Raw genomic sequence first — 16,661 nt, forward strand, 5'->3', positions numbered from 1 at the left:
TATGTTTCTAAAAATTAGGCTTTCCATGCTCTATTATGATTTAAGTTCATCGTTGTTTTCAGTTTTGATTAATTCTTAGTGTAAACATTAACTAACATGTGTTATGTATATATATATATATATATATATATATATATATATATATATATATATATATATATATATATATATATATATATATATATATATATATAACTTGTCATGTATATGTAGAAAGAGACGATGGAACAGTATGAAAAGATTGAGAAGATCGGTGAAGGACCATATTATGTGGTTTACAAAGCTCGGGACAGAAAAACTAATGAAATTGTCACTTTGAAGAAGATTCGTCCAAAAGAAAACGAAATAGGAATATCAAGCTCTTTTATAAGAGAAACCAACTTGTTAACATCGGTGAAGCATGAAAACATCATCGGGTAATTTTACCTTGTATAATTTCAACTTAGCAATAGTCAGGTCTATAGTTTTGTTATCCCAGTTTTGAATTTGTTTAATTAGTATACGTTTTGTTAGAGTATTGGGAATTATATACATAAAATGAATGAATTTTACATTGAATATACATGTTTGTTGACAGGTTACTTGATGTTGTGATTACTAAAGAACAATGCTATTTGGTTCTTGAGTACCTAGACTTGGATTTGAGGAAATACATGGATTCTTGTCCAGACTTCTCAAATGATCCTCGTCTTGTAAAAGTAAGTAAATTTGTGATATTCAATTTCTCCTTGTTTTTTAAACTTCTGCTATTGGATAAGAACAGCACCTAGAAAGCGCAGGATCTTAAATAACATACAGGACAATAAATAAGTAAATTGCAGTAATTGAAAACTAGTGGAATGAAAGCAAAAAAGTAAAATAAAACATAAAATTTATTCTCTGTTAAATATTACTTGAGCATGATACAAATTCACTACTAGTTTTAGTCTGAGTAACATAATTGGGAACATTATAATTGAAATGCTCACTACTTTGAAATGAAAAAACAGAACAATTTAGTTAAATGGAAATTTTGTAAGTACCTACGAAAAAAAAGTGAAGTTGAAGTTAATTGTATCAGTAATGAATATCAAAGCCACCTGGACGTACATGATTAAATGTTATTTTAATTATATAGTTATTACTTATATTTATTCTTCATTTTCCTAGCATAATGTAACTTTCCATTATCTGCTTTAAATTTCAGATGTTTTTATATCAAATGCTGTCTGCTATTGACTTTTGTCATGTTCGTGGAGTTCTGCATAGAGATCTCAAACCTGCAAACTTGTTCATAAATCCTATTAACAACGTTGTCAAGATTGCAGGATTTGGATTGGCCAGACCGTTTTTTGTTCCTGTCCATTCTTTAACGCGTGATGTAAGTAACTGGTTTTAAGTTTGTGTTCAGTTTCAAGTTTAATCTTAGATTCTGTCATTTATCTGTTTCTAATGATATTTTATAAAGCAAAGACACATGTGATATGTTGCTGCTACATAAAAAAGTTCCTTTTTTTTTTTTCCACTTAAATTATTGATATAACTTTTTAGGTGGGGACACTATGGTATAAGGCACCCGAAGTTCTCCTTGGTTCCACCCGATATTCTGATCCTGTTGATATCAATCGGTTGCATATTTGCTGAAATGGTGAATCAAAAGCCTATTTTTCAAGGAGAATCTGAAATTGACCAGTTGATGCGTATTATTAAGTAATGTATTGTTTGTTTATATTACATATGTTTTTGTTTAGTGAGTGAAGTGTACTAGTGTGCCTTTTATGTAATTTATATTCTTTTTTTGCTCTTTCGTTCTTTATAGAATAATGGGAACGCCAAACGAGGAGACATGGCCCGGAGTGATTTACTTTCCACGCTTCGATGTAGTCATAACAACGCACACAACAGAGGTGATTAGTTTCACATTTAGTCCTTTTTAATTTGCATTGTTTTTTATCTGTTTTAGTGTACTTAAAAAACTAACAGGGCATTTTCTACTTTGAAACAACGATTGAATAATACGAATTTAGATAACAAAAAGCTCACAGCTTATTTTTATTCCACGATAATAATAATCAAATGCCATAATAATCAAATGCCAGCGTAACAAGAAACAAGGATATAAATACTGAAAATGAAAACTGGAAAATAGGAAACAAAATCCCCGAAAACAATTCTAAAAAACTCCAAATCTCGTGCATACTTATCCAATCCCTTAAACTGGTTTTGCCTTGAGCCCAAAGAAATCATCCAAATTCATGTTACTGGGCTTGTTGGGCCTGCTGGATTTCTGCTGCCATTCTTGAGCCTGATAAGATCTTAAAGCCCATTTCCTTTATCATCCGTATGTACATCATACTTTCTTGCATCTTTAGAGAAGGCTATTATTGTAAACAACCTGTAGAAATATTGATAGTGTCTTTATCAATGTGGCTGACCTCACGCGTGTGCTTGCGTATTACTTGCGACAAAGTATTAATGTGCAACTATAGTAAAACTACTGTATAACAGAGGGGACATTTACAACTCATATATGTAAAGGTGTAACATAAGTGTTACCACATCTTTATCTGTTTTGACCCGTCTGACCGACCCATATTGCTATTAATAGATGTGTAGCGTGTGATTACATTGTCATCATTTTTGCTTATATGTTATGATAGTTTTGGTTACAGCATCATTTATGGGCTTTTTTGTTTCAGAAAATGCTTTGTGTGGACCCCAGCAGAAGAATTACAGCGAGCTCTGCATTGCAGCACGAGTACTTCAAGGATATGGGGTTTGTGCCCTGAATCATCATTTCTATTACTGATCCTGGTTAACACAAATATGTGCAGTATAGATGTATAAATTAGTCTTTTTGGTATGCGCAATCCACGTGCTCAAGTTGTGAATTATATTGCACCTTATATTGGTTGTAATTTATAACCACCAACCTTTACACAGAAAACCTAGAAACTTAACTCTTCCACCTGAAACCACAAAATTTACATTTCCATACATTCTGACCACCTACATTTTATAAACAAACCACAACCACAATAAATACTTACAAACCAAGTCCCAATTCATATTCATATTTAGATTAACAATACAAACTTTCAACAAACAAATTACTTTACTCCAATATCGTAATTAACAAACTAGTACCTCAAAGGCCCTCGCTTAAAACCGGCCGAAAATAAAGGCATTTAACGACCATATGAGTATGATGGGTCCGTAGACAATGTAGGTTGCTTTGAAGAATCCACATTAGTGACGCTAGTTGATGATTGACTTTGAATGATGGAATTGTCACTAGATAACGACATTGTGGAAGGAATAGAGTAAGAAGCCACTGGCCTATTTGAGGAGAGTATAGGCAAGGAAGCTTCATTATTTAGTACGTGAACTACTTGTCTCATCGATGGGCGAAGTTGAGAGTCAGGGTTGACACACCATAATCCAATCGTCATTAGACGCTTAACTTCTTCTCCATCAAAATCTAACCCGAGGCCCGGATCAACTACTTCTAACATATCCCCATTTCCGTAAAGCATCCAAACCCATTCTATTAATAGTATTTGCTTTTGAGGTATTCTATTAATAGTATTTGCTTTAAAGGCGCCTTTTGCTCGAAGGGCTCTCTCCCACTCGCTATCTCCAATGCAACAACCCTAAAGCTAAAAACATCTGAACCTTTTGCTAGCCTTTCCGGTAACTATATATTCGGGAGCCATGTACCCCAATGTTCCAGCCAACATAGTTGTATGAGAGCCTTTGTCATGGTCAACCAACTTAGCTAACCCAAAATCACCAAGCTTTGTTGGTGATTTTAGTGTCATCCAACATTCTTTTTAGTTAATTGGAAATTGCATGAATGCAAGATTTAGCTAGTTATACTTAACAACGGGTTCGGAGAGTGTGGAGTACACGCTCGTAAGAGTTGGCTGCTAACTATCGCGTAATTGCGGGGGGTCAAGGGAGCCCCTTGCGGGGTCCAAGGGGCAGCGCCCTGAAACCTAAATCGAAATACACTATACGTTACGAAAGGAAAGTGTATTCAAGCCAAGTGTTATAACAGTTTTTCCCGCGCGAAATGAAAGGTTACATCCTTTCAAATTGTAACTGCCGAATGGAATTGTTTTCTTAATTTCGTATTAGGCATTCTGCATTCATTACAGAACAACAGAAAACATACAAAATCTCTCTGGTATCTGATTAGTGATTTCATTGCCAAAAACACTAATTGCGTTCTTGTCGTATCCCTGTAAAGATTTCGTGAAACCAAGCAATCATTGGGTCGAAATACTTTATAGAGAAAGTGAATACACGATTCAAGTATCAATCCGGACAGTCAATTCGTACCCAATTCTAACAAATCTATAAAGTATTTTGTTTATGATCATGTCTGGAGAATCAGTGAAAGAGATGACGAGTAGGTTTGCAAAACTGGATAAGTTTGAAGGTGTTGATTTTTGAAGATGGCAACAAAAGATGCGTTTTTCTTCTGACTACTTTGAAGGTTGTTTATGTTCTGTCGACCCCCATGCCAAAAATATCCGAAGATGCAACAGTGGATCAAATAAGGAAAAGAAACAAATTCCACATCGATGACTACATCTATCGTGGCCACATTCTCAATGGTATGTATGATGCCCTTTTTGATGTTTATCAAAATGTCGAATCTGCAAAGGAATTATGAGATTTACTTAAATCCAAATACATGGCCGAGGATGCTTCAAGTAAGAAGTTCCCCGTGAGTAAATTTAACAATTACAAAATGGTGGATTCAAGGCCTGTGATGGAATAGTTCCACGAAATTCTTAGAATTTTGGGACAGTTTACACACCATATTCTGAAAATGGATGAAGCCATTTATGTGTCTTCGGTAATAGACAAACTGCCACCATCATGGCAAGATTTCAAACACATGTTAAAACATAAGAAAGAAGAATTGTCTTTGACTGAATTGGGAGGCCACTTACATATTGAAGAATCAATACGGGTTCAAGAAAGTGGTAAGACTAAGGAAAAAGATGTTGGATCATCCTTTCTCAACATGATTGAGGATTGTAAACGTGGGAATAAAAACAATCAAAAGTTTAATGGAAAAAATTGAAAGTTTCAAGGCAAAAACGATGGTTCTAATAAGAAAGATAAAAGGGCTTGTTGGATTTGTGGCAAACCTGGTCACTTTAAGCGGGATTGTCGTGTTGAAAAGAATAAGGATGAAGTAAGCGGTTCGGGTTCGGGAAACGGGTCTAAGGGCCAAGTTCCTAACCAAGGTCATAATTTTGATTGCATTATTCTGTTCAGAATTATGTATCACATATCGTTGAAGCTTTTTATGTGCATGATGATGATATTGCGTGGTGGATTGATTCCGGGCCACATGTCATGCATGTAAAGATCGTTGCTGGTTCAAGTAATTTCAAACGGACAACGGCGTACATCACATGGGAAACGAATCAATCGCTCATGTTCTAGGTCGTAGAAGTGTTGTTTTACAATTCAGTTCTGGAAAGACAATTACATTAAATAATGTGTTGTATTTACCCAGATTGATAAAGAATCTGATTTTCAATCCTATATTAAATAAGTTTTGTTACAAATAGGTATTTGAATCCAACAAGTATATCTTGTCGAAGGGTGGTGTGTTTATCGGATTTGACTATCATAATAATGGTATGTTTATGTTGAATCTCATAAATGTTCCCGTTGTTGATAATTCTGCTTGCATGATTAGTTCTGGTTCAAATTATTATAGTTTTATGGCATGCTCGACTAGGACATGTACATCAAAGAAGAGTAAGAAGCCACTGGCATATTTGAGGGGAGTATAGGCAAGGAAGCTTCATTGTTTAGTACGTGAACTACTTGTCTCATCGATGGGCAAAGTTGTGAGTCAGGGTTGACACACCATAATCCAATCGTCATTAGACGCTTAACTTCTTCTCCATCAAAATCTAACCCGAGGCTCGGATCAACTGCTTCTAACATATCCCCATTTCCGTAAAGCATCCAAACCAATTCTATTAGTAGTATTTGCTTTTGAGGTGCCTTTTGCTCGATGGGCTTCCTCCCACACGCTATTTCCAATGCAACAACCCCGAAGCTATAAACATCTGAACTTTACTAGCCTTTCCGGTCACTAAGCATTCGGGAGCCATGTAACCTAAGGTTCCGACCAACATAGTTGTATGAGAGCGTTTTTCGTGGTCAACCAACTTAGCTAATCCAAAATCGCCAAGCTTCACATTGAACATCGAGTCCAACATCAAGTTGCTAGATTTGATATCTCTATGCAAAACACACTTCTCCCATTCATCATGTAGATATAACAAAGCTGATGCCATGCCACGCGCAATTTTGTACCGTGTGTCCCACGTCAACAAGCTCTTTTGTTTAAAAAGATGTAAATCTAAGCTCCCATTTTCCATATATTCGTATATGAGCAAGAGTTCACCTCTTTCGTGACACTAACCCTTGAGTTCCACCAGATTTTTATGCCTTAATCGGCTAATGATTTTGACTTCTGATGCATACTCCTTGATCCCTTGTTCAGAAGTCTTCGACACCCGTTTCACTGCAACATAAGTGCCTAGATCTTTCAAGAAACCTTTATAAACCCCTCCAAAACCCCCTTGCCCAAGTTTGTTTGAATCTGCAAAGCCATTAGTCGCCTGAACTAATTCGTTGTAAGAGAATCTTTTAGGCCCAGTGCCCATTTCAAAATCTTTGTTCATCTCCATACCAAATGCATCTTCTTGCACTTCTTCCATTTCTACCACTTCTCCTTTATTATTCTTCCTTCTCCTTCTCCATAGACAAAAAATAAATACAAATAAACATAAAAGAACTACTATAGAAAATCCAGCTATTAATCCCACCTTACTTCCTTTCACTTGTTTGGGGTTCGTCATTGGTGGTGGCGGCGATGGTGGTGGCGGCAGCGGCTTCAGATCATGAACCCCTAAACTTGAACTAAAACTCCAAGATTTTACCGTTATTTTACCGTTATTTTCTCATCCGTATATCTAGCTGAAAACCCAAAAATAACCTTTTCAGGCAACTTATCCCTTAAATCAATTAAGTAACTAATTTCAACTACACCATTTTGTATATCAGTGACCGAGACACTAAGGTTTTTCGATTCAGATTTATACTCTATGCTAGCTTGACAGAGTGTTCCGTTTACATTGATTGACAAATTCTTATACACTAAAGAAGTGAGATTGTTGACATCGATACCTACATGATAATCGTATTTGGAAAGATCATCAGGATCCAAACCAAAATTCTGAAAAGTATCAAATTCCACTGCCACAAATCGATATTTCATCCCATATGTTAAGTTGTTGAAGGGGAGCCCGATGGAATTACCTGGCGTTAGCAATAAATTATCTTCAGCAAGGAAGAATGTGTTGGTTGAGTTTGCATATCATAACACAAATCTATACTACCGATTATGTACATGCCTATGGGGTCACATACTTTAGCATTTAGACACCAATTATTATATATTGTTGATATATAATTTATAACCTACAATTTGAAAAGCATTCTTTAATTAAATATGATTTAATTAAATTTATTAAAGAAAAAGATTTAATATGAGTATTAAAATAAATTGGCATTGAATTATTAAATAGTGGAGTGGATGGGCTTTAGGTTAAAAGAAAATAAATGAATAAAATATAATAAATTTAGTTGCCTCTTGGACTTTTGGTTTACGCATGTCTACAAAAATAATTGATACCTTTAACCCTTTAAAGTCACGGGTGTTGGCAAAGAAAAGTAAGAGACATAAATGAATGAATAAATATCCTCATGTGCCCACCATTTCACACATTCATTCATTGATTAATTCATTCACTCCTTCCCTACTTTTGTCTTTAAAAATTGCATTTTTATTTACAACACACAGTGTGTGTGTTTATGTTTTTGCTCATTAAGGCTACTACTCAAATCAATCATGGGATGTTGGTTTCACATAAAATCAAAGAAGATAATTTTTATTTTTCAATGATCCGAACACCACATGCTGTATGGTTCTATTCTTTTGGTCAACGGAGTTAAACAAAATAAACTTGATTTTACTTTCGATAAGTGAAAACAATATACTGATATTGTTTTAAGGTTATATACGGACTAGCATCCGTTTGGTGTTGTTTGAGGTGCTGTGTGGATCAACCATGGAGATATTCATACACTTTGAATATATGTTTCAATATAGACATGGACAGTTGTTTCTGCCGTTATTGCATCGCTCGCTAAAGGTATATCTAAACTCCTCTTTTTGAATTTATTAATTGACAATTATTAATGGTGTAATTGGATCTTGTTGTGATCGTTAATCGTGTGAATGTTTTATTTGAAAGTTTATAATAAAATAAATGATGTTTATTTTAAATTAAATAAAAGATGTTTATTTTTCATGTTCCGCTGCATTTATAAAATTTAAAAGTACACACGGTTTTCCATCAGTGGTATCCGAGCCGCTTTTACACAGTTTTAATTGTCGCGTGACTATTCTTTAGATTTAGCTTTGTGGTGTATTGGTGAAAGTCAAAACCTTTTTGGTTTTTAAAGTCAACTCAGTTGATCTAGACTTAACCTCATGACGCACAAATATAATTGAAAGAATATCACTATTTTAAATTGTAGATTTAATAGTTATGACTTGAATATTTATTATAATTATTGATTGTTGTATTCCATGGTTATACACATGCATTGTAACCATGGACAAGCCATATATAGGTTTTAATAATGTAGTTATTAAAATTGTGACTACATACATATCTAATAATGCCCCGACCTATGTATGATTGTTGTGATTGTTGATTACGACAATATTATATCATGTTGATTATTTATTTTATTAGAAAGGCCATTTTGAAGCCAAAGTTGTATTTTATTTATTTTTCAATTTCATAGTATTTATTTATGTTTATTCTAAATTGTAAAAGTATTAGATTAGTTGTATTCTTCAATTTTAAATAAATGTAATAAGATGAAGATTGAAGATATAGATGTAATATGAAGTTTGACTTAGAAGATGGCGAACATGTCAAGTTAACAACGATGACGTTTGTCAAGTTTTTCACTTGGTTATTGAATCAAGTGGGAGCTATGATATTACCCTTAGTTTGACCTCTTGATCCCATGTCGGCTCATGGGATCAAGCATAGGATTTTTGGGCTAGGCTATGTGTGTGTGATGCATGGTTGTGTTTTATTTTATGCATTTATATTTAATTGTTGATTATAATATATGCTAAATATTTTTGATGAAAACATCAAATAAAACCGGTAATGAGTTTCAAGATTAAAATTGATGATTTTAAAAAGTTAAACTCTAACGAGTTTAAAGTTAAATGTTTTTTGAAACTCAAATAATATATATGGGCAACATCTTTTAAAACTGTTTTAAAACGATACACAATGTGTATTTGTTATTTTTATATATAAAATAAAATAACAAACTAGACGCATAAACATGATTGACATATATATAAATGGTTAAAATGTTTTTTAACTAATAGTGTAGCGAATCTTGTGTGCATGCATTATTCGTTGACACGAACGTTTTCTAAAATACCCGTCAAATTTAAGTCATGCCATCCAACGAGCTTGCAAACACTCCTCGTTATTTTTCTGATCTAGTGAGACTAGGCTGAATTATAGCCACGAGGTGGATTTTTCGATCTAGTGAGACTAGCGTTAATTTCCACTGTTTCCAAATTGGATGACTTAATCGTATTCACGGTGAGACCTGAGTTCGAGGCAAGGATGGGACAAACATGCCATTAGATAATACTGGTTCATTGGACTACATATATCTCTAGGTGTCATAAAGATCTAAGAGTTGTACTTGTAATGCAATTGGTACCCGCTACCTACTAATAGACTCCATAACTGCTAGCTGATCAACAGATGTGGATATGGAACCCCTATGTGGATCTTAGGCTTTCGTAAATTAATTGTTTTTTAAAAATATTATAAAAACTTGGGTAGTTAATTTATTAAAGCTCAATATCAAAAATACTAAATTGAATCTTATATCTGTTGTAAATCTCAAATAATCAAAACGTAAACCAAAACACACTTCCTTCTTTGTTGGAGAAAGGATAAACTCAATGTTCAAATTTTCTAGACTGGCACTGCAACCTGAGAATTATTCTCAAGCATGAATGGAAGTTGAACAAAATTAGAACCCTTATCCGATCCTTCTGTTTGCGCAGCTCCTGCTGCTAAGCAAAATACTTATCGAAAGTTGTTCGATGAGTAGGAGAAGTAGGATGAAAGGGTGAAAAAGAATAAGCCGAATATTTTGTGGAAGGAAATGAAAAATCATTTGCTAGAAAAAATATTCCACCTTCCAAGAAGGAAATCCCAATAAAATATGCCAAATGTTTCCATTGTGGAAAGATTGGCAATTGGAGAAATAAGTTGTCCTATCTACCAATCTGAGCTGAGAAAAGGCAATGCTGGTAAGACTAGAAATCTCAAGTATATTTCATATACAGTTATATACTTCTTCTAATGATTCCTAGATCATTGTTAACCGGTTGTGGCCTTCACACCTATAACAATATAAAGGGAATGAGAAGAAATAATAGACTGAAGAAAGGCACACTGGATTTACGAGTGGAAATTGGGAATCAAGCTTCGATTGAAGCCAATGATCACTATGAGCTTAATCTTCCAAGTGGTCTTATTGTTTTATTGAAACAATGTTATCATGCTCCTAGTATTAGGAGCAATATGATTTGAAAGATGCTGGTTTTGAACTTGCATTTACGCACTTTGATATTTCAATTTCTAAGGATAATATTTTTTTATCTTAATGCCTATCCAAGTGATGGTATTTTTGAAATTGATATGCATGGTGTGATTTCAAATGAGAATTCTATGTATACCTGTACCGCCAAGCAATTCAAGCAACGCTTGAATAAGACCTATCTATGACATTGTCATCTTGGTCATATAAACAGCGCATTTCAAAACTCCATTCTTATGAACTTTTGGAATTAAATGGCTTTGATTCATTTGATGTATGTGAGTAATGTTTACGTGAAAGGATGATAAAAGCTCATTTCTCCGACTTAGGTGAAAGAGCTACATATCTTTTAGGACTAATACATATTGATGTATGTGGCCCTTTAGAACAATGTCTAGAAATGGTAAGTCTTACTTCGTTACAATAACCGATGGTTATAGTAGATATGGTTATGTTTTAATTGCTGAAATATAAACATGAAGTTTTTGAAATGTTCAAAAGTCTTTCAAAATGAAGTAAAGAGTCAGCTTGGAAATATCATTAAATCACTTCACTCTGATGGATGAACTGAGTATATGAGTCAAGAGCTTTTAGATGAAATGCCCCGTTCATATACATTATAAACGATTTACAATAGTTGATTTCATTGCGAGGTATTTGACCTCTATATGATACATTTTACAAACATTGCATTCGTTTTTAAAAAGACAAACTTTCTTTACATCGAAAGTTGATGGCATGCATACCATTTCATAATATATCCAACTATAATTGACTTAATAAAAATCTTGATGAACTCAATGACTCGAATGCAGCGTCTTTAAAATATGCCATGAATGACTCCAAGTAATATCTTTAAAATGAGCAAATGCATAGCGGAAGATTTATTTAATACTTGAGAATAAACATGCTTTAAAGTGTCAACCAAAAGGTTGGTGAGTTCATTAGTTTATCATAAACAATCATTTCCAATTATATAATAGACCACAAGATTTCATTTTTCATAAACATCATTCTCATATCAGGCATTTCGCAAACTGCATAGAGATAAAAATCATTCATATGGATTGAACACCTGGTAATCGACCTTAACAAGATGCATATAGAATATCCCCATCATTCCGGGACAACTTCGGACATGATAAATTCGCCATCATTCCGAGATAACTTCGGACATGATAAATTCGCCATCATTCCGGGACAACTTCGGACATGATAAATTAGCCATCATTCCGGGACAACTTCGGACATGATAAATTCGTCATCATTTCGGGACAACTTCGGACATGATAAATTCGAAGTACTAAAGCATCCGGTACTTTGGATGGGGCTTGTTGGGCCAATAGATCTATCTTTAGGATTCACGTCAATTAGGGTGTTTGTTCCCTAATTCTTAGATTACCAGACTAAAAGGGGCATATTCGGTTTAATAATTCAACCATAGAATGTAGTTTCGATTACTTGTGTCTATTTCGTAAAACAGTTATAAAAACAGTTCATGTATTCACAGTTCAAAATATATCTCAAAAGCATTTAATAAAACATTTATAAAAACAGCGCATGTATTCTCAGTTCCAAAAATGTAAAGAGTAAAAGGGAATCAAATGAACTCACGCATATAAATATTATAAAACAGTTAATAAAGCATTTGCATATATTCTCAGCCCAAAAATGTAATGAGTAAAAAGGGAGCAATTGAACTCACTCTACAGTATTTTGCAGTAATTATGCATATGATGGCATTGAACAAGTGCAAGGTTGGCCTCGGATTCACGAACCTATATCATTTGTATATTTATCAATATACATAGTTTTAATTGAACATATATATATATATATATATATATATATATATATATATATATATAAATGTATTATTTATATCATTATTTTAATAATATATATATGTTTCATATATTCATTTTATATATAAAAATATTAAATTTTGTTAGGTTATATGTGTTAAATATATATATATATATATATATATATATATATATATATATATATATATATATATATATATATATATATATATATATATATATATATATATATATATATTTTATTTGTTTGTTAAAACTGTACTTTAGTAATACTAAGATAATATTTGAAATATTAGTAGTGATAATACTAATAAATATGATGATATTCTTTATAATTTTATTAATACAAATATTAATGATAATTTTTAATAATAAATCTCATAATAAGATTGTATCAGTAGTTTTTAATAAAAATGGATAATTTATAATAATGATACTGAAAATATTAATTTTTGATATTAATACCTATTACTTGATAATAATAATTATAACGATCTTATTATTAATGGTAATCTTAAAAATACTATTGTTAATAATCTAAATCATAATAACGATACTTATACTAAAAATAAGGATGTTAATAATAATAATACTAATCATAGTATTCATAACAATCAATAATAATAATAATCTTAGTAATACTTATAACACTTATAATAATAATAATGATAATAATAATTACAATTTTGATGATACTACTAATAATAATGATAGATATATTATATTTCATTATGATAGTAATATTAAAACTAATAATACTTAATATTAATACTTAGGGATAATATCAATAATAATAATACTAAATATATTCTAATGTTAGTAAAAATAATAATAATGGTAATAATACTAATAACTATATTTCTAATAATAATAGCATTAACAATCGTAATAATAATAATAATAATAATAATAATAATAATAATAATATAATAATAATAATAATAATAATAATAATAATAATAATAATAATAATAATTTTAGTATAGAAAACTACCTCAAAACGCTTTTAAAAAAAAAAAATAGATGCCACAAGCCGGGCTCGAACCCTCGACCTCTCGTTAACGGTCCCAACACCAACACCATCCAAGCCATTCTATTTTTCTGATCTTATTACACCTTATATTATTATATCCCGTATTATCTTGTGCTCTACTTCTTCTTCTTCTTCACTTAAATAATCGACCAGCGAGAAATCAAAATCATATCCGTGAGTTTAGGGTTTGAATTAGGATATGATTTGTTACAGAAAATGATTCGTTATGTTTGGATGGATTAACAGAAACAGAAAGTGAGAAAAAAAATCAACACAACAGTCGTTTGAAGAACACCACGAAGTTCAAAATTGATTTTGATTTTAAACACTTTTAGATAATGAATTCAACATGAAACATGTGTTAAATCATTCACTGAAACTTTAGAAATCAACAATTTCAACAGAAACAACATCTACGACCTCAATTTGATTGTTGAACAAAAGTTTGACTTTTTGAATTCGAACTTTGACCTTAAAATTAGACTTCGATATTAAGATTTGGGGTATGAAACTTTGCAGATAATTTCACTAGAGGATTTCTAATCTAACCTCATTTATAGATTTTAAAAATTGAATCGAATTCGAGGAAATGATGAAAAGTTGTAACGAACAGAGGTTACGGTTTCATTATCTGCTCTCTTCGTTTGATTTTTGAAACAATAACAGAGATTATGTAACGTGTAATGTTTGTTTGATATTGTAACATGATTTGATCACAATTTGTTTGTATTGATGATTGATTTCGACAGTTAACAAAAATTGAGACAGAAATTAAATAAAAAGAATAAAAATATTAATAGATAGCTGGTTTTTCCACTTGATTTGTACGATGGAATAAAGCTGATACATGATCGACCAGACAGGAAAATATAAATCAAATAAATTTGATTGTGAAGTGAAACAGAATATGCAATTAAATATTTATCTGAGTATATGTATAACTGTATAAAACTACCGTATATGTATTTATGTATTTATGTATTTTGTATATAACTGTAATTATATATATTTGTTTACATAATTTAAATTTAACTAATATTAATAGTTATCAATGTATTGATGATAATAAAATTATTAATATTTATAATAATAAGGATATTAATATTAATAACAATAATAATACAAATAAAAAATAAAAACAATAATATCATTACATATAATACTAAATATAATAAATCATATATTTCAATTAAAATACAAATAATAATTTTTAATAATATTGATGTTGATATTAATAATAATAATAATAATACTAATTATAATAATACTAATAATAATAATATCAGTAATAACAATGCTATAACAATTTACATATATCAAATTCACATCTATAGATTATATATATTTAAAATAATATTAATAATTCTAGTATTGATATTAATATTTAATAATAATGAAAGTAGTAATAATAATAGTTTTCATAACAATTATATTTTTAACTTGTAGTTACATTTAATTTATTTATATTACAATTTATTACTTATATAATATATAATTGAATATTTACATACTATACAAGTATATATATTACATATAATAATAATTATATGGAAATTATATATTATATATATATATATATATATATATATATATATATATATATATATATATATATATATATATATATATATATATATAGATTCATTTTAATAACAACTTAATTATTCTATATATTATTCTACATTTTTAATTCTATTTAGTTAAAGTGTATGTTTATTTATTTAGTAATGTTCATATACTTATATATATATATATATATATATATATATATATATATATATATATATATATATATATATATATATATATATATATATATATATATATATATAAGTATATTTACATTTTTATTTATACAAGGTTGCTCGTGAATCGTCGGGAATAGTCGAAGGGTAATTGATTACATAAATATAGTTCCAAAATTTTTGAGACTCAACATTACAGACTTTGCTTATCGTGTCGAATTCATATTAAGATTAAGTTTAAATTTAGTCGTAAATTTCCGGGTCATCACAGTACCTACCAGTTAAAGAAATTTCGTCCCCGAAATTTGATTGAGGTCGTCATGACTAACAATAAAAATGTTTTCATGATGAATATGAGTTTATAAATAGAATTTTATCATCATTGGTTAATATAGATAAATTAATTTGATTTTTGTGAAGAGTACGAGTGAAGCTATCACAAAAGAGTGAAAATGAGTAAATACATGTTCATCTTAACCGGTGACGTAGCCGCGGTTGATTTTCGGAATTCATTGAATTTAGAAGGAACTCTCTGAAATTTGAATAAGATTTGATTCTCCAGCAATTAAGGAAATAGGATCTTCTTTGCTTAAATACGATAATCTGTTTTGGTTGCTCTGTCGGATATTTCACTATAATTCCACCCTCTTCATTTCCTTTATATTTTGGGAGTTCCATCCTTTTGTTTTCTCTTCCCGACTTTAAGTCAAGCGAATAATGATCTAGAATTCATAGATATGAAATTCGAAATGAACATAGTTAATGTTCTAAGAGAGAAATTGTAATAGCACGATCTTGAGTGGTTAAGTTACCAGAATTCAAGAGAAAAGATAGAACTATCGAGAAATTATGTTCTTGATATGTTTAGAGATTAGATAGAATATAAGAGTCGTGTAACATGGCACATGATGATGTTATGATCTGTGAATCATCACGTTCCATTAGAAACTCGGCATAACTTACTGTAATATAATCACGTTGATCAAGTGTCATTATATTATACTAACTCATGCTTCAGTTCCCAACACTACTTCAAAAACATTCATATTTTAAATTAGAATTTCTTCAGAATTTAGAAACTAAAGCAGTTTCCTTTCTGATGTAATGCTGATATCGCGAAGAGATAAATGGTTTCAGCTAAGAATAGGTATAAAAATATCTTCAGAAATATCGAGGATATTTATAATTCGATGATATCTTAGGATTTCTAATATCGATGGATGATGATGATGATGATTTGTTAGTAAAGGTTTAGAGTCAGGAGCAAGGTATTCGATAATGACTTCAGCAGATACTGAATCATTTGGATTCTTT

General features: G+C 30.9%; 2 pseudogenes; one reads left to right on the forward strand and one right to left on the reverse strand.

Annotated features, from left to right (window-relative positions):
- The first annotated feature begins 217 nt into the window (after positions 1–217).
- Positions 218–2,768, forward strand: LOC139901659 (cell division control protein 2 homolog A-like; annotated as a pseudogene).
- Positions 2,769–3,167: 399 nt separating this feature from the next.
- The window catches only part of LOC139901660 (L-type lectin-domain containing receptor kinase IX.1-like), a 65,888-nt pseudogene continuing 52,394 nt past the window's right edge, over positions 3,168–16,661 (reverse strand).

This window comes from Rutidosis leptorrhynchoides, chromosome 3 (genome assembly GCF_046630445.1).
Source record: "Rutidosis leptorrhynchoides isolate AG116_Rl617_1_P2 chromosome 3, CSIRO_AGI_Rlap_v1, whole genome shotgun sequence".
NCBI classification, from domain to species: Eukaryota; Viridiplantae; Streptophyta; class Magnoliopsida; order Asterales; family Asteraceae; genus Rutidosis; species Rutidosis leptorrhynchoides.